Below are 18,535 nucleotides of genomic sequence, written 5' to 3'. Positions count from 1 at the left end.
TGCCACTTAAAAAAAACAAAAAACACAGCTATATATAACTATATAACCTATATAACTATATATAAACTATATATCAAATAACTATAACATAAATAAGAATTTTATGGAACGATCCGTGTCACTCCAAATGATTAAATCCATCGAAATCTTCGTCCTCCGTGTCAATTATAAACAACGCTGCTGAAGCCGGAAGTACATGCGGCGCTGAGGTCAGACTCATTGTCAGTGGCAGCTCCAATTATTCCACTGGCCTAGTGCGCCCTCATGAGGTTTAAAGTGAACATAACGTGAAATGATCAATCATACGATAGTAAGTAAGTAATGTGTTAATAATTTCACATGTAAGTCCCTCCTGATTATAAATTGCACCCCTGGCCAAACTATGTAAAAAACTGTGACTTCTAGTCCAGAAAATAAGGCACTATAGTAAGTAATGTGTTAATGATCAAGTAATAACGTGTTACTGATTTCACATATAAGTTGCTCCTGATTATAAGTCGCAACCTCAGCCAAACTATGTAAAATAACTGCGACTTATAGTCCGGAAAATACTGCACTATAGTAAGTAAGTAATGTGTTAATGATCAAGTAATAATGTGTTAATAATTTCACATATAAGTCGCTCCTGATTTTAAGTCGCACCCCTGGCCAAACTATGAAAAAAAACTATGATTTATAGTCTGGAAAATACGATACATGGTTGTTATTGTGTGAACTCAACCCGTGTGTGAACCCCCGTGATCTTGTGACCTCATTAGTGCAGCTTTCTGGACACGCATCTCAGTCGGTGTGTGAACACTGTACGTCTTCCATACTGACGCCGGAAAGCATCAGTTCCACAGTCAATGTGAATTAGGAAAAAGGAGGAGAATCTTGTTTGCGTTGATGAAGGAAATCCGTGTGATTGAACTTCATCACCAGTTTCATTAAGGGTGTAATAAGACAAAACAAAGTGAAAAAAAAGTGTAAAAACTGTGTAGAGGGCAGATGAAAAGTAAAAGTCTTTTTGTTGTGTGGTCTAGGCAGCCATGGAGCAGACCAGGGAAAGCAGGCGAGGAATTGTAAATTCTTCCTGTGTGTTGATGCAGCATTAATCAATACAGCATCAGTGTGGCCAGCGACAGCAGTGGAATGGCAGTACAGTGGACTCCCGCTATTCCCGGGGAATAAGGACCAGGCCAGCTCTGCGTAAATCTGTGTATAAATGACGGTCATTTTAAAAATTCTAGAATAATAGTGGATAAACCACAAAAGACGGGATCGGTACATAGGTATCCCCGGGTGCCAAACTACGAATACAGGGGGGTCCATTTTACAGTGAAAACCACCTCAGAAATAAAGATGACAGTTTTACTCTGCTATTTACTGTACCCTGATCACCAACTAAGTTGAGCTTCCAGGGATGAGAATTTTCCACGGATCCGCGGATTTCCGTGTTTTTTTCCGTCGAAAGTATCATTTTCGTGAATCGTGTAACTCCGTTAAGAAAATGTTGCTTATATATGAGGATGGGGGGAGGGGGTATAGGGAAGCGGCAACATTAGCCTCGGTGACTCGCGAGCATTCGCCCGTCGTGACGGCATCTTACGGAAATCGGCTTCCCTTTGTAAACCTAACTAACTGGCAGCAGTGATGCGACAACATCCGCCTTATTTTCTGCAGCATTTTGGCACTACTTTCCTCACATCATTTCCACTTGTTAACTTAACTTACGCGGAGAACTAAGTATTTTTACACCGCCACATTGTGAATTTGCGATTGGGTTTTCATCACTTGTAGATGAGGTATTTAGTTAGATAGATCTAGGGAGATCTATATCTATATCATATATATATATATATATATATATATATATATATATATATATAGTATGTATATCATCAGTCCCCCCCCCCCACCCCCCAGACCCCGGGCCACTTTTCAGTGTTTTTTCACGTTTGCCATTCTCATCCCTGGGCTTCATCTTTGTGGAGAGGTATTTATTTTATGTGTGCTGGTGAGAATATGGATACTGTGAGAAATATGTTTGGATATGTTTTCTATTATAAATAGTTTGCTTGTTTTTCTTTTGATGTGTCATCAGTCTCCAAAGGAGGTGATGCCAGAACAGGATTAAGAAACCACTGAATTAGCAAAGGCAGTGGGAGGGACGGAACGTGTACATTTCACAGTGTGGTCACCAAACAATCTGTAATTGGTTTTAGCAATAAGCGGAAAATTTTTCACAGTGTTGTTTTTTAAAACATTTTTCTGCTCTGTGTAAAAGAATATACCGTATTTTCCGGACTATAAGTCGCTCCGGAGTATAAGTCGCACCAGCCATAAAATGCCCCAAAAAGTGAAAAAAAACATATGTAAGTCGCTCCGAAGTATAAGACGCATTTTGGGGGCAATTTATTCGACAAAATCCCACACCAAAAACAGTCATGAACGAGCAACAACAGGCTAAACGATAGCAACAACAGGCTAAACGATAGGTATGCTAACGTGACAAACACAAACAAAGAGCTGAGAACGGGCCTGACGTAACATATAGAGTGATTAAGGACAACTATTACATGAATAACATGTTTATAAAACCATCGGTGTCACTCCAATTCATTAAATCCATCGATCGTTCTTTGTCAACAATGGGTGCGCACGACTGAGGGCGCTTGCACTTCAAAATATTCCACAGGCTCATATAATGATAGATAAACTATATTTCAAATAACTATAATACAAGCCAATAATATTATCAAACCATCCGTGCACTTTAATTCCATTAAATCCATCGATCAAATTCCTCGTCCTTTGTCAACATCGCCGCGCGTGCGCCCTGACGTCAGCCTCGTCTTTATTCCACAGATCTACTATATAACTATATTGTAGCGTTAACAAAGTACAAGGATAGACGTGGGTTTGGTAAACGGTTCTTTATTAAACAAAACAAACTTCCAAGCGTGTGGCGGCGTGGACTTCCTGACAGACCGGGCGTGCGTAATGGGCATGTCCGAGCCCCGCGCACCGTTCGCGGACAACCACTCGGCCGAGCGCCGGCCCCCGACTCAGTAGAGTAGGACCGGGCGTGCGTAAAAGCCATAATAGTTTTTCAAACCTTCTATGTCACTCCAAATCCTTAATTCCTTCAAACTCTTTGTCCTCCGTGTCACTTAGAAATGATCACCGCTAATGATGCCGGTAGTCCTTATGTGGGCACATTTGTATGTAAACAACCGCCGCGCCGCGCTACTGACGTCACTTGAAATAGTAATCCATTGGTGCATCACGGTTCTCCAAACTTTCTTTCTGCTGCTCGATTACTGTTTTCAGCTGCATATTTTACAACTTGAAGTTTCTAACCTGCAAAATATGAGTTTCTTTTTGGTGCCATTTTTCTTAAGCCCACCCAGTTGATGAGTCACGGCCAACGGTGAAATTTAGAGCGCCCTCATCCAGTTTCGTCTGAAAATATAATTTTTTTGGGTTGTTTTATCAAAGTCAAAGTCTGCTTTATCGTTGATTTTTTTTTTTTTTTATATACTAAGACACACAAAGAGATTGAAATTACGTTTCCACTATCCCTTGGTGAGATAGTACACATATGCATACAAGCAACACAAAAAAAAAAACAAGAAGGCACAAACAATGAATAAATAAGAGTGTTGAATAAATGATAAATAAACAAATAATAATAAATAATAATAATAAATATAATAGGAGCAAAAATGGAGCAACAGCAGTACATACAGCAGACAGTGGACTTGGATATGGTGCTTTAAAGTGTTAATTGCTTTATTTGATGTTTTTTCTATTTTTTATGTTTTGAATATGTTCAAGATAAAGATATAAAAGCATGTGAAGTGATCAACTATACTAAAAATAACATGGGAAGTGGTCAACTATACTTGTAAGTGATGTCTTAATGATCAAGTAAAAATTTGTGAAAAAAAAACATATATAAGTCGCTCCTGAGTATAAGTCGCCCCCCCCACCCAAACTATGAAAAAAACCCGCGATTTATAGTCCGGAAATTACGGTACTGTATATTTTCTTTATTCTGTGATTGAGAAGAGGCCATGTTATGTTGGATCTTGGAATCTTATGAGTCCCATTTACTTTGGACTGAGATCACTGCTTTCCACCTGTTAATCAACTGTATGCAAAGTTGGATCTTTTTGACACAACCAGACAATGATGAAAATCCTAAGGCAATTAAACTGAAGGGAAAAATACAAAAGAAACGTGATCATCTTAAATAAATTGAACTAATTCATCATACGTAATCGTGAAGGTTTCATGTAAATGATTTACCCTGTGCAACGTGAAATTTATAACTTCATTGAAACTAATTTCTTAAACAAAACAATACAATGTTTGAGATTAAAATGATTAAAATGGATGAATTATAAATGATTAAAATGGGTAGATTATGTGACACAAATAATCCTTTTCAGTGTAACTTTCTATCCATGCATTTTCTATACCGCTTGTCCCACGGGGGTCGCGGGCGTGCTGGAGCCTATCCCAGCAGTCATCGGGCAGTAGGCGGGGGACACCCTGAACCGGTTGCCAGCCGATCGCAGGGCACACAGAGATGAACAACCATCCGCACTCGCACTCACACCTAGGAGCAATTCGGAGTGCTAAATTTGCCTACAAAGCATGTTTTTGGGATGTGGGAGAAAATCGGCGTGCCCGGAGAAAACCCACGCGGGCACGGGGAGAACATGCAAACTCCACACAGGGAGGGTCGAAGGTGGAATCGAACCGGCACCCTCCTAACTTTGAGGCGGAGGTGCTAACCAGTGCACAACCGACCCACCTTCAGCGTAACCTGATGATTATTATTTTTTAATTAATGTAAACCACTTTTGATTGTTGGAACAAAAACATTGTTTAAGTTGTCTCAAGTAAGGGTTTTCATAGTTGTATTTCACTCAGATTTGCACTTAGGGACAATTTACAGTCTTTAATGAACTTAGGATGCACGTTTTTGGAATGCAAGCGGAAACCAAGATACCAGGGGAAAATCCAGGCAAGCATTAGGAAAACATGAAAACCCCACACTGGAAGGCCAGAGGTTGGATTTCAACCAATGACCCGTCAGGCCATCAATGGCACTAGTCATATCTCGGGCTCAGTCCTGTATATTTTTCCTGGCTAGTAAAATGCAGTCGGCACACTGATTAGAGAATGTTTTAAAACATTTTACTGTAACTTGCCCTTTTGTTTGTTCATTGAATGAGGTTCACTGATGTTTAGACTTGTCATTCAATGGTTAACCAACATTGATTCAGATATTTATTACCAGACAGATTATGGTAAAACTGTTCTTCATGTAAATACTGTATGAACATGCAATAAAACAAGCGACATTGTTCAAACCAACAAGTTTCAAATGCTTTATGAAGTGATTATGAAGTATATGTACAGTAATTAAAAATTTGACCCAATTCAAAGATTTATAACTAACTTTATTAAACATTGTAATGTTCAATACAGTATCGGATCACGTCATTGAAGTGTTAATCTCAAACACATGCATACAATTCGAATAGGAAAAGACAAAACAAATTAAAAACATAAATTGATTCACATGGATTGAAACTAGGACCAAAATAATAACCAGTTCAGAAACTGAATCGATGGAGGAAGACCAGCCTGGGATATGCCAATAACTAATGTATGGCAAGAGATCATGGAGAATAATGTTATTTTAACCTATAACTAACACATTCAGGCTGCCAGCATAGACTTCAATACATAGACCCTTTTATAAAAGCCCCGGCTATAAAATGACGTAGCTTGTATCATAGCTGCATGTCTGATGTTGGCAACATACCAATCCACATAAACTTCATTAACAGATTGATTGAGTTTCAATGAATGGAGCCAAGCTGTTGCCTATCTATGGCCTTGGCAACTAGCTCCCAAAAAGAAGCATGCAAGCTAACCCACCCAGAGGTTGCCACAAGGACTATTTATTACTATTTTGCAACACTATGAAGTGCAATAACCGACCCAGATTCTACCGTTGTCCACCATGCAATGTGAGATTGTATTTAAAGCAGTGGTTCTTAAGCTTGTTGGAGGAACCGAATCCCACCAGCTTCATATTTGCATTCACCGAACCCCTTGCTAGTGAAAATTATTTTTTTTTTAATTCAAGACAGATGTTTTTTACTGGTGCACAAAATGAACCATGCCTGTTCAAGGTCGCAGGGAGTGCTGGAGTCTATCCCAGTCGACATTGGGCAAAAGGCAGACACCCTGAACTGGTCACCAGCCAGTTGGAGGGCATATACAGAGACAAAGACCAGTCACACCCACATACACACATTCACTGAGTGGTAATCAATCCCACGCTGCCCGCACACAAGTTAGGCGAGTGTGATCCTACACCATCATTGACTTATCATTTAAAATATTTTTGTCATATCTACGTATTATCATATGTTGTGGATATTATCAAATCTGGGAAATTTTAGTTTGTAGTTGTGTTCGTCTATAGCAGTGGTTCTTAACCTTGTTGGAGGTACCGAACCCCACTATTTTCATATGGGCATTCACCGAACCCCTCTTTAGTGAAAAATGAAAATATTTTTTTCAAATTCAAGACATACTGTAGATTTTTTTACTGGTGCACAGAATGAGCCATACATGAACATCACCTTGTTCAAACAACAAAACTAACACAATGCATGAACTCACAACAAATGAAATACCTGCAAATCAGTGTTACTTCTGTTGTCGCCTTTGCGAGACCAGTTCAAATATGAGTCATCACAAATTCACACGATAAATCAGGTGTGTTCGGAACTCCGCAGTGGAGGCTCTGCCAAACCCCTGAGACCGAATCGCCAAACCCCTAGAAGAACCACTGGTCTATAGGTTATTTATCATATAGACATTAAGTACACTTTGAATAAGCAACAAGACAAGTATTCAACAATTCTAAAATAGAAATCAAGGAATTTCTCAAAACAATACATCACTGATGGTAAAGGAGATAGCAAAAATAAGAGGGAAAAATTAAGTTGCACAAAGAATCAGAAGGGATCAAATTGATTTAAAGCTATAATTAATGAGGCCTCTTTAATTATGGACCCTCCTGTGATAGCTTCAATATTTGGTGTCAAATATGAGGTAAAAATGGAAAATACATGATTAGGTTATGACCTGACAAACGATTTCAACCTTGAAATATACATAGAAGTTACTACATGCGGACTGGATTGCATCTAGTGCAATGTCTAGCTTTCTGCAGAACCCTGGACTTTTTCCTATATATTTTTTTTTTTTTTTGTGATTGGCCATCTTTGTGGTCTTTCGTCAGTAATCTAACAAGGACTAAGGTCAAATTCATTCAAGTAGTTTTAACTTCTTTTGCGGTGACAATCAAAGTCTGCTCCATGGTAGCCTCAGAAGTCTCCAAAAGAGAAGATTGGAAGAGCCCAGAATCAGTTCAAATTGTATTTTGTACTAGACTGGCTTTGAAGCAAAAGACTTTTTTGTGAATTCAATGCCAGGAAATCTTTGCTGCTTTCATCGCCGAGCATTGAAATGAAAACTTGGCCAAATATTCATCTGTAATAAGGGAAGTGTGATCCTCCAGTATGCCTAAGCATAGAGAATGAATTTCACATAAAGTTCACATCCGACCTCCGGCCCTCCACCCGCATCGTTTAAATTGGAGTCTATCACCATAGGGAGCAGAGCTTTCAGCTGCTCTGCTCCCAAACTTTGGAACACACTTCCACCTGACATCCAAAATATTGACTCCCTCCCACAGTTTAAATCCACTCTCAAGACCCACCTATTCAAGACAGCGTTTCGACTCTAGCTGCCTTACAGTTGTTGTTTTTAACATGTTTTTCACAATCTTCTTTACTGAATGGTATTGTTTTAATTTGTTTATAACTTTTTAACTCTTTGTAAAGTGACCTTGAGTGACCTGAAAGGCGCTTCTAAATTAAATGTATTATAATTATTATTATTATTATTGCCGTAATCTCCGGACTATAAGCCGTGACTTTTTTCCAAAATTTTGAACCCTGTGCCTTATAGTCAGGTGCGACTTATATGTGATTTTTTTTCGTGATTTTTGTAATGACATGATCACTTTTACACACTCGTAAAAAGGCTGTGGACCACTGTTGTGCAGTATCTTGAAGAAAAAAACAACAACAAAAATACTATTTTGAAACACTACTATGACTGCTGCTTATTCTGGCTGTCTTGCTTGTGACTATTATGAGCTTTAGTAGGAATGCACGCTAGGTGACCTGCGTCAAAGGGCTCTAAACCAGGGGTGTCAAATTCATTTCGTTCGCGGGCCGCATTGTAGTCATAGCTTCTTTCGGAGGGCCATTATGACTGTCAACCCAAATAAATGTATGAGCAACTCATATTATATACAGTAAAAGCTACAAAACAAACTGACAAATAACTCGTTTTCAAATCAGACGAGTAAAAACTGGTAAAACATTTCTAAAAAAATATATTAAAAGTGAAAACAATTTGCAATCCTAGTAATGACAAACGAATTTGACGCACAATTTGTCTTCGCGGGCCACATAGAATGATGTGGTGGGCCGTATCTGGCCCCCGGGCCTTGAGTTTGACACCTGTGGTCTAAACCCTTTCTCTTAGTCGGCCATGTGACTCAGAGATTACACAAAGCAGTGGCACTGTTTGGACCATCTGCATTGTATTAAAACCCAATCAATCAGCATTTAAATTCAATTCTTCTGACATTTTGCTCACCAAAAACAAGTTGTAATGAATGTGAACTTTTAATGTATTTTATTCAGAAGGTTACTTTGAACCCTGAGGCTTAAATGGCGGCGCGGTGTATTTATGGATTTTTACGGCCTCCAGGGGGTGCTCTAGCAGGAAGCAAGAGCGAGACAGACGAAAAAGAGATAATGCGCCGAAGAAGACGTGCTAGTTTGTGTTTTGAACATTTCGCGCATCACGCAGAACGTGATCAAGACGGACATTACTGAAAGGAAGCTTTTATACACAAACCGTCATTATGGGGGACAAAAGAAATGCATATGATGCCGCTTTTAAGCTAAAGGCAGTCGATGTTGATGACATTGTGTTGCGGCACCCTTTTCTTTATTTCGTGGTCCCGTCTACTCTGGAACTATACGTGTCGCTCGCTAGTTTAATTTAATTTAGCGCTTTGTGCATGAATAAGATTAGCATGAACAGACCCTCATCACACTCGAAGAAATGCATAAAAGCGACGACGAAAGAGAGACTGAGAAAGTGTGAGGCGAAGGATTTCTAACGCTATTCCAATCGGACACTGAGGAAGACTTTGATGGTTTCAGTGCACAGGAGGAAGATGAAGACGATGAAGCTCTTTTTTTTACTTTTACTTTAACCAGCCCTGTTAGTGCTGTGCTACCGTGTAGCTGCTGTGTTACTGCCGTGTCTCAGTGACTTTTACCGGTATGTTTTATTTTATCAAACCCTATTAGTGCTGTGTTACTTCCGTGTTGCTGCGGTATTACTGCCGTGTCACAGGCAGTGTTTGGAAAGAAATGTTAAGGTATGTTATTCAAACTTTAAAAAAGCTTTCTGTGTCCAGTCTTTCTTTGTTAATAACTCCCGTGCACACTTCCGTGTTGCTGCGGTACTACTGCTGCGTCACAGGCAATGTTTAGAAAGACATGTTAAAGTATGTTATTCAAACTTTAAAAAGGCTTTCTGTATACTGTCTTTTTTTGTAAAAAAAAACTTGTGTGCACGTGCGGCTTATAGTCTGGTGCGGTTTATGTAAGAAAAAAACTAAAATATCCCCAAATTTTAGCTGGTGCGGCTTATAGTCCGGTGCGGCTTATAGTATGAAAATTACGGTATTATTACTATTATCTGCTGTTATACGTGCTAAAGCCACTGTGTATGAAGTAAACAAATGCACATCAGCTCCGAGGACATTAGTAAATATTTGGAATTTTCTTTGAAAGGAACATTATAAAACAAAATTCGACATGAATATGGTACAGCTTGCATCTTGAGTGTTAATAAAAGCCATTTAACTTGATATGTACACTCTCCAGTCACTTCATTTATATCTTGATTAGAGGTGGCCAGTGGGCTCTCAGGTGTGCTCATATCATGATCATGATAAATGATGATTTTGTGACTGTGCATATAGCAACACAATCGATTTGTTAACATCAAGTAAGCAAAAACACACCAATCAAAATAATATATTTGAAAGCTAAAAGAAATTGCATATCAATTTAATTACTAATTCTATAATTGTGTTAAAACCAGATTACATTTAGATTAGCTTGCATGAACCACCAAGACAAGAATATTTTTTTCTCTCTTTTTTTCTTGTGATCGCTAAGTTGTAATTATTGCTTCCAGGTTTCTGGGAGAGATTTGCAGATTTATTTTCCTTTAAAGAAACCATTACAGGTTTGGGTAGACAAAAGAAAAGGTTACAAAGGCCTTTGGGTATTTGAGAGATACGGTATGCCCGAAAGTATGCAATATTTGCTTTAAGTGTAGGAAGTATCTGTAACAAAGGCTAAAGTTAGTGTTGTATATTTAATGTAAGATGAACTGTAGGAGATAAGATGAAATGTAAGCATTATTTTTTAAATAAATTATAATTAACATCAGAAATCATACAGCATGTCTTATGAAATAATTTTAAAATAAATCAACTCCAATTCACGATACCAACATGAAGAATAGTCAGTCAGCACCCCTGAAAAATTGAAAGTTTTGCCTTTTCCAAAACTGAAGCTCAAGCAATGGAGTAATAATATAGAGTGCCAGCACAAGACCCATGTTGACTCACATGCTGCTGTTTATTAGGGCCTGGACTCACTCCTCACCAATCAGGCCAACATCAGAAACTTCAGAATGGATTTGTCATTTCTGTCACGCCCATGCCAGAGCACGCTCAGCCGGCAACTTCCCTCAGCAACACCCTTTCATCACCGTAATGTCTGTCACCTGCTCCCTCTCGTTGTCTCATGTATTTAAACCCTGCCTGTGTGTTCCTCCTTGTCGGTGTCTACTCTGTCCGGGAGAAGGCCCAGCAGAGGCTGTACTTCCTGAGACAGCTCAAAAAGTTCAACCTGCCGCTGGAGCTGCTGAAGACATGCTACACTGCCATCATACAGTCTGTCCTCAGCACCTCCTTCACTGTCTGGGTTGGATCGGCCTCCAAACAAGACAAGCACAGACTGCAACGGACAATCAGGACTGCAGAAAAGATGATTGGGATCAACCTCCCATCTATCCAAGACTTGTACCTGTCCAGGACCAGGAAACGTGCAAGTAATATCTCTACAGACCCCTCTCACCCAGGTTGCAGTCTGTTTGAACTACTCCCCTCCGGACGGTGTTATAGAGCGCTGTACGCCAAAACCAGCAGATACAGAGACAGCTTGTTCCCCCAGGCTGTTGCTCTGATGAACTCACACCACTCTTAGAGTCTCAGAGTCACTGCTGTGCAATAATATCCTGCTCTCCACACCCTTTTTGAATTGTCTACACTATTTGTACTATGTGTCCTCTCTGCATCCATTGCAGCCTGATCATCCTGGAAGAGGGATCCTCTCATCTGTGGTCTCTTCTCAAGGTTTCTCATTTCCCCTAGTTGGAGTTTTGAGTTTTTCCTTTCCCCTCCTGGGAGTTTATGATCAGGGGATGCCTGAGAATATTTGTCATTTTTCACACATCCTGAGTGTTGTTAGTCACCTAAATGTTGAACAGAGGCTGTGATGTACCGAAGTCAAATTCCTTGTTGGGCACGCCCAAACATGGCGAATAAAAATTCTTAAATCTTGTTTTCCATCCCTGTCCGTGCCCAGTGTTCCTGTTCCTGTCGTCTGGTTTTCCCCCGGTCTGTCTGGAGGCTCACGGTCAGAATTTTATCCTTGTCCAATTGGACTTCGGTCGGTCTGTCTGTCTGTTTGCTGGTGAGTCTCTGTCCCTTATGTGTCTTCAGTTCCCCACCTGACTCCCTTCCAACTCACTTTGCCTTCAATGAACCCTGGTCCAAGCTGCATTTGGTCGTCCTGGCTCAACTCATTTCCTGACAATTTCAGGTTGTATTTCCCAGAAAATAATGTTTTCCCTAAGACTTGTATAGCAGTTTATCAACACCATACATTGCCCAAAACGTTTAAATATATTTTTAAAAACATTGTTTACTTGTCTTATCTTTGATATTCATGGTTGTTCTTTCATGTTAAACATTAAAGTGGGGAAACTATGCCAAACAAAATTGAGAAGGGTAAAACACTTTTCACAACACTATGTTTCATTGAAATACAAATTGAAAACTCTCCTGAATGAGAGAGAGAAGAGTTATGCTAAAACCTGGAAATGCTTAATTCTCAGACCGTGTCATCCGTCCTCTCCTGAGGACTGGTGTGCTGTGACTACAGCATTTGCATAATGCGTCCTGTGGTATTCTGTCTGACTGCGGTGGTGGATCAAGGGAGCATTTGCCTGTCAGTCATCATGTGCACAGTGTGACATTTGTTCCTCTTCAGTTGTCATGGAGACTCACTGATGTATTCACACTGCTGTTTGGAGGGGTGTAACACCACAAATCCAACTTAAAACTCTCACTTTTACATGTTTTGGTTCCCATCTGGTCATAGTTGACTGTTTTGCTTTTGTTATTTCTCCACATTCGGGGCTTCATTGTGTCTGATTCCGCGTGCTAAAAGCAGTTTGTGAGAACAAAGCTAGCTATAACTTGTTAGCAAGATAGCAACATAAAGAACAGCAACGGGCATTTTAAAGTTTATCAAGAATATTTGCATTTAAATGTGTTGTTTTTTCGTTACACTTGTAACTAGGGCCGGGAAGAGACTGTGGGCTGGCCGGATGTGAACCCCATGCCGTACTTTGCCGAGCTCTGTATTAAAGGAAGCTTATAATAGCTTGCGGGACCTTTCTGTCAGAGACCATGGCGACCAACTTACACTGATACTTACTCCTTAATATGATCCTATGAAGGAAACTATGATGTAGCATCTTTGAAAGGCAAGTCTGGAATACTATTGGCTTCCACAAGCAGTACATGCTCGCACAGGTATTCTGGAAAAAGGCGAGAAAGCAATCACAAGTAGCGATGTTCAAAATGCAGCAACTTGGGTTTTAACTGTGTGGAATGACCACCATATTACCCCAGTAAACTATTGGCCTCCCTTCATTGGCTTGCTGTTCACGTTAGAGCACATATTTTAATGTGTGAGAGCACCAGCATACTTAAATGAACTTGGGGATTTTTACAGTATGTTCCCGCATAGTTTCTGTCCTCAGAAGGGAGTAGCTTGCTTCAAGAGCTAGGAAACTTTTTGGGGCGTGAGCTTTTTCTGTGCACCAACGCAAATAATCCTCTCTCCCTTTCGACATCAGGTCAGCCTGCTCAATTGAGATTTGTAAAGCTAAACTAGTGAAGGAATGGGGTCAAAATACAAAAAGTCCTGCCTAGCTACAAAAACAGATATGCTCAAACCTCATTGAATAAAGTTCATAAGCAGACAAGTATATTCACATATTAAATAAATAAAAGAAACATTTTAAGCATATAATTATACCTACACACCAAATCAATAAAGAATACATAACTAGACATTTTTGATAAGTGGTAATGAGAAAGGTTTTAATAAACTTTATGATCTGATATATATTTCTGAGCACTTTGAAATAACAAATGTCTTTTGATACATTGCCTAAATAGCTTAATGACCCTTAAGGAACTGTGTAATGCATGCCTGATGTTTTTCTCAAAATCATTGGCACGGCCAGAGTCGTCTTGACCGACGCCAGTTTTTGATTACTACTGAACGCTCTGCACAGAGGGAAATATTTTGCCTAACAAAGAAAAGATACGGTTGGAAGCATGTTTAAACTAAGAATGATGTAAGCAAAGACATGAAGTATCAAAACAACAAACTTTACATAGTCAGGGAACAGCAATAGATTAATGATGTCACAGCCAAAAGCTAACATAATTTCGTACAAAATGACAAAATTGAAAGAATGAGGTACGACAGTGTATGTCCAAGATTGGAGAAGAATTTTCACAGGAAGGTCACGTGGAGATAAAACCAGCAGGTGCCAGAGGGAGCCAGCCAAGGACTCGGCCAAAGATGATCACCAAGGCCGAAAGACGGGATGGAAGACACACACCGAATCGCCCATAACCAGCACCCACTCCCATGGCGAACTTGCCCCACCCCAAAGACTCATCACCCATCAATCTTGGCCCACAATGTGCAACTGAATATAAGCTGATCAAAGAACCTTGAACATTGCCTTTTCTAAATGGAGACTTTCTGCTCTTGAAAGGCCCAGCGCTGTATTGTACTTTCCTGAAAACAGAGCTTTCTGAACAAGAATTGTGATTGAACTCAATCAACCTGTGTAAGTCTAATTTCTGCTTCAGTGTCTTAGCATTTTCCTAAATCTGAAGAAATCAAATGAGCACGCAGTGAGTAAATTGGATAACAGGTGATTGGCAATGGCTTTTGCCGTGAGGCGCAGATAGTGCGCTCCCTAAATTGTGGACAAAATCCAACACTAGTGACACACCTTTTTAATGTTGCATTTAGCTCATTGTTTCAATGCTGTTTTCTTGTTTTCCTGTAGTTTTTTTTTTTTATTCTAATGAAATGTTATGTATTGTGGCAGCACAATGTTGCATCTCACAGTTAAGAGGTGCAGTATTCGAGTCCGGCTTCAGTGAAGCACAGGTGCAGTTTAGATGTTCTGAGTGGGTTTCCGCTGTGTACTCCGGTTTCCTCGCACATTCCAAAAACATGCATGGTAAGCGGATTGAGCACTCCAAATTGCCCCTAGGTATGAATGGTTGTCTCTGTGCGCCCTGCGATTGGCTGGCAACCATCCATCCATCCATCCATCCATCCATTATCTATACCGCTTGTCTCCACAGGGGTCGCGGGCGTGCTGGAGCCTATCCCAGCAGTCATCGGGCGACACCCTGAACTGGTTGCCAGCCAATCGCAGGGCACACAGAGACGAACAACCATTTGCACTCGCAGTCACACCAAGGGACAATTTGGAGTGCTCAATCGGCCTACCAAGCATGTTTTTGGGATGTGGGACGAAACCAGAGTTTCCGGAGAAAGAAAACGCACGCACGGGGAGAACATGCAAACTCCACACAGGAAGGGCCGGAGGTGGAATCGAACCCTCACCCTCCTAACTGTGAGGTGCTCGTGCTAACCAGTGCGTCACTAAGCCGCCCGTATTATTATCCATCCATTCATCCATCCATTTTCTGTAGTGTTTGTCCCCACGGGGATTGCGGGCGTGCTGGAGCCTATCCCAGCAGTCATCGGGCAGTAGGCGGGGGACACCCTGAACTGATTGCCAGCCAATCGCAGGGCACACAGAGACGAACAACCATTTGCACTCGCAGTCACACCTAGGGACAATTTGGAGTGCTCAATCGGCCTACCAAGCATGTTTTTGGGATGTGGGAGGAAACCGGAGTGCCCGGAGAAAACCCACGCGGGCCCGGGGAGAACATGCAAACTCCACACAGGGATGGCCAGAGGTGGAATCGAACCTGCACCCTCCTTACTGTGAGGCGGTTGTGCTAACCAGTGCACCACCAAGCCGGCCGTATTATTATTATTATTATTATTATTATTATTATTATTATTATTATTATTATTATTATTATTATCATCATTATGTTGCAGCTGACATTTACATCCCGGATTGCTCATCTATGTTATACAATTCCATGAAATTTTTTAAAAAATTGCTTCCTTGTGATTTTTTTTTTTCCTTTCCATAGTTTCCGCACTTTACTGTTTAAGATCATGAAACATATAGATGATATATAGATGGATAGACTATTCTTATTAACTTTTCACAAACTGAGAATTTTTGTGATAATAGAGGCAAAAATGTAGAGGAACAAAATGTAATGAAGGCAAATATTGCAGAAGTCAAACTGAATTTCCTTTCCAAAACAGAAAGGTAATTAGGCACAGGAGTGAATACAAGAAATACTAACTAAACAGCCAAACATATAAAAAAAAATCAAAGGATCAAATAAATATTAAGAAACAATGAATTGACCGTGACTGGAACTAAAGTTAAAGTCCCAATGATCGTCACACACGTATCTGGGTGTGGTGAAATTTGTCCTCTGCATTTTAACCCATCCCCGTGTGATTTTGATCCATCCCCTAGGAGAGAGGGGAGCAGTGAGCAGCAGCGGTGCCGCGCTCAGGAATCATTTGGTCATCTAACCCCCCAATTCCAACCCTAAATGCTGAGTGCCAAGCAGGGAGGTAATGGGTCCCATTTTTATAGTCTTTGGTATGACCCGGCCGGGGTTTGAACCCACAACCTTCACAGTCTTAGGGATGATACTCTAGCACTAGGCCACTGAGCTGGACAGGTTAACTGATGATTAAATGAGGAATACCTGGACAAGATCTGATTGGCTGAGGGAACTTGTTGGTAGACCGGGTTCGCGAGAACAGGCAGAAACGAAAACCTGATTAGCAGGACAAGACATAAAATCTGGGATTGGCTGTTCAGGGTGTCCTCCGCTTACTACCTGATGAATGCTGAGATAGGCTCCAGCACGCCCGCTACCTCCGTGGGGACAAGTGGGATGGATGGATGGATGGATGGATGGATGGATGGATGGATGGATGGATGGATGGATGGATGGATGGATGGATGGATGGATGGATGGATGGATGGATGGATGGATGGATGGATGGATGGATGGATGGATGGATGGATTTAATTTTGGCCACAGGTTACAGAAATAACCAGACCACGCGGATCAATGGTTGTTTAAAACAAAGTAATATAACTTCTGTACATTATTTGTACAACTTACAGCTGGTTTAGGGTTTAATATTTCATATTTGATGGATTTAATTTTGTGTTCTTTATTAGATCTATGTGTAGACCTAAATTTTAGGTCTATAGAATAACCTAAAATAGACATCTATATCAGGTTACAGAAATACCCACACATGTACGGATCAATGGTTGTTAAAAACAAAGCCAAACAACTTCTGTACATTATTCATACAACTTACAGCTGGTTGAGAGTTTAGAATTTTGAAATATTTATAAATAATAGTTTGCATGTTCTCCCCTGGCCCACATCCCAAAAACATGATTGGTAGGCCGATTGAGCACTCCAAATTGTCCCTAGGAGTGAGTGCGAGTGCAAATGGTTGTTCGTCTCTGTGTGCCCTGCGATTGGTTGGCAACTGGTTCAGGGTGTCCCCCGCCTACTGCCCGATGACAGCTGGGATAGGCTCCAGCACATCCGCGACCCCCGTGGGGACTAAGCGAATCAGAGAATGGATGGATCATGTTTGATGTTTTTAATTTAGACGTCTAAATTAGGTCTACATATAGACCTAATATAGACGTCTAAATTAGGTCTATACATAGACCAGATGTCTAATAGACGCCTATGGCTGACAGGGCTGTGAACTCAAAGCAGCAGTCTTTGTTTGTAAAAGAACCCAACACAACATATTGCGCTTCCATGGAGTGTTTTTCTTTTTTATTATTATTTTTGCACGTCAAATGTGAAAGGCAACTTTTACAACAGCCATCAAGTACCGTCGCTGCTTGGCACGGGTTGTCAGGGGCGATTGCGTCAATAAAAGGCAAACGTTTTAGGTCAATCATGGCTTACGGCCATACTACCCTGAGAACGCCTGGTCTCTGGAAGCTAACCAGGGTCGGTCCTGGTTAGCACTTGGATGGGAGACTGCCTGGCAATACCAGGTGCTGTAAGCTTTTTTTTTTTGCACTTCAATCATTAAAGCAAATTTTTACAACACCCATCACGTATGGCATTCGGTAACTGCAAGCCTAGTTTCAACTCCGACATTTAAACTATAACCCGAGTTTGAAACTTATATTGTCTGGTGTCCTCCATAGCATCGTAGTTCACATTTTTACCGCTAGAGAGCAGACTATGTACAGTGAATAAAGAGCCTGCCTCGCTGTAAACTCAAAGCAGCAGTCTTTATTTGTAAAAGAACATAACACATTGCGCTTCCATGTAGGGGTTTTCCCCATTTCATGACATTTACTTTGATACAGCAAAATGCACGTCGTGACGGCAAATTGGTGCTACCACTTAAAAAGCTGTCAATAACTTTTCATGATAGACATGTTTCCATGAAACACCAAAAATCTTGGAAGAAGGCCTGTTTCAGACCTGATTGTGACATGGATGGGAGACCAGCAGGGAATACCAGGTGCTGAAAGTTTTTTTATTATTATTTTTCCACGTCAGATGTGAAAGGAAACATTTACAACAGCCATCAAGTACCTGTCGCTGTTTGGCACGGTTTCAGGGGCGATTGTGTCTATAAAAGGCACATTTTTTAAGTTGATCATGGCTTATGGCCATACTACCCTGAGAACGCCCGATCTCGAAAGCCAAGCAGCTTAGTACTTGGATGGGAGACCGCCTGGGAATACCAGGTGCTTTAAGCTTTTTTTTTTTTTTTACACTTCAATCATTAAAGCA

General features: G+C 40.6%; 1 protein-coding gene across 13 annotated transcripts in view; it reads left to right on the top strand.

The window, feature by feature from the left end:
* LOC148394833 (RNA-binding protein Musashi homolog 2-like) overlaps window positions 1–18,535 on the top strand; it is a 166,989-nt gene that overhangs the window by 136,688 nt on the left and 11,766 nt on the right. For 5 of the 13 annotated variants that reach the window (XM_088381745.1, XM_088381746.1, XM_088381744.1 and 2 more), the window contains one exon: window positions 10,828–11,807. The exons of 2 other annotated variants lie outside the window; for them this stretch is intronic. The gene's annotated coding sequence lies outside the window, so the exon portion shown is untranslated. Of the gene's footprint in view, window positions 1–1,022; window positions 10,040–10,827; window positions 11,808–18,535 lie in introns of those variants that run through there. 6 more of the 13 variants (XM_088381750.1, XM_088381742.1, XM_088381748.1 and 3 more) reach the window with 4 other exon arrangements.

Source organism: Syngnathus floridae, chromosome 7 (genome assembly GCF_059516105.1).
Source record: "Syngnathus floridae isolate MCC-2025c chromosome 7, RoL_Sflo_1.0, whole genome shotgun sequence".
NCBI classification, from domain to species: domain Eukaryota; kingdom Metazoa; phylum Chordata; class Actinopteri; order Syngnathiformes; family Syngnathidae; genus Syngnathus; species Syngnathus floridae.
The sequence above is the reverse complement of the archived record's forward strand: the minus strand, read 5'-3'. Positions and strand labels throughout refer to the sequence as shown.